The sequence below is a fragment of the Macrotis lagotis genome, chromosome 2 (assembly GCF_037893015.1).
Source record: "Macrotis lagotis isolate mMagLag1 chromosome 2, bilby.v1.9.chrom.fasta, whole genome shotgun sequence".
Taxonomy (NCBI): Eukaryota; Metazoa; Chordata; class Mammalia; order Peramelemorphia; family Peramelidae; genus Macrotis; species Macrotis lagotis.
Window position 1 is genome coordinate 246,070,021 of NC_133659.1, and position 1,556 is coordinate 246,071,576.

Consider the following 1,556-nt stretch of genomic DNA (forward strand, 5'->3'; position numbering starts at 1 on the left):
AGAGACAAGCGAGTCCTTGTGACTAGATTTTACCAAGGAGAGGCAGGGAGAAGGAGGCCTCTCATCCTAGGCTCTGCCTCCGCCTCGGAGCTCCCGCCGCTCTAGGAGAGTCCTGCGTGTGCGGAGCGCGGCCCGGGCTGGGGGACTCACAAAAAAAAAAAAAAAAAATGGACCTAATATTTAGTAAGAGCGGCAGCAGCTCGGATTCCTCCAGGCCTGAGGGTACTTTTCCCAAGGGAGGAGGGCGCAGGCTCGGGCCCAGGCCTTTGCCTTTCGGACGCAGGGAAGAGCTTCTGCCTTTTGACATTCCGCCCCGAGGCCTATGCTGCCCTTTCTTTACTGACCCTTACCGCCCCGCGGGCTACCGAGACACATCACGTAACCCGCTAGAATGCCCGCGAGTTTTTCACCCGCACTGGCCCGGACCCACGGAAAGGGTTCCTCCATCTGCGATCCCGCCCGGGCCGCTAAAAGACGGCGCCGGGAATCTCGCGACGCGAGCGGTGGACACAACTCATTTAAAATGACGGGATGGGCGGCCCTAAAAAGGGCCTTTGTTTTTGTGGGCGCAGAGTAGCACTGCGTCAGGAGGCTGGGGACACACGGCTTAGCCGCCGAAGCCGTAGAGCGTGCGGCCCTGGCGTTTGAGCGCGTACACCACGTCCATGGCCGTGACCGTCTTCCTCTTGGCGTGCTCGGTGTAGGTGACGGCGTCGCGGATCACGTTCTCCAAGAAGACCTTGAGCACTCCGCGGGTCTCTTCGTAGATGAGCCCCGAGATACGCTTCACGCCGCCGCGGCGGGCCAGACGGCGGATGGCGGGCTTGGTGATGCCCTGGATGTTATCCCGCAGCACTTTCCTGTGCCTCTTGGCACCGCCCTTGCCCAGACCCTTACCTCCCCTTGCCACGGCCAGACATGCTGAAAGGAATGGAGACGAATTGACTCGGTATCCGGCCTCCTCCCAGACACCGTATATATAGAGAGCGGCCGCTCCGTTCTCCGGACCTCTTTGAGAACAGCCGGGAGCCCCGGGGGGCGGGGCAGATAGGAGGTGGGAGACAGCTAGAGGGAGCCGAGCTGTAAGCTCCACCCCGAGGCGGCCCCACCCACCGTTGGCTCCTCACTGGGCGGAGCTTTAGGGACACGCAGCAATCCATCCATCCCGAAGTTTTTGTTTTCATCCTTTGTTTCTTTCCTGGAGATCCTGGTCCTTGGGTCAGATTCAGTTCTGTAGTGACATCATTCCCTCTGAGTTTACGTTTTGCTGGCTTCGAACTGACATTCTTTTCAGGTGTAGTGGAAGCCTATGATTGAATTTTTTTTTCCTCTCCCAAGACTTTGTGTGTGTGTGGGGGGGGGGGGCTGTAAGAAAGTTGTCTTACTGAATAAGAGACCTGCTATCGAGTAACTTATTATTGTCCTTCACCCAGGACGTGACACTGGGGAATTGGGCATACAAACGAACCAGACTAACAGAACAAAGGAACCGGGTTCAACCAGGTCTAAGAGAAGGCAAGATTGCTACTTTCACTCCCACCTGCAGGCAATGATTG

At 57.5% G+C, this 1,556-nt stretch overlaps 1 pseudogene; it reads right to left on the reverse strand.

Moving 5' to 3' along the window:
• Positions 1-527: 527 nt before the first annotated feature.
• Positions 528-935, reverse strand: LOC141514659 (histone H4-like; annotated as a pseudogene).
• Between the last annotated feature and the right edge of the window lie 621 nt (positions 936-1,556).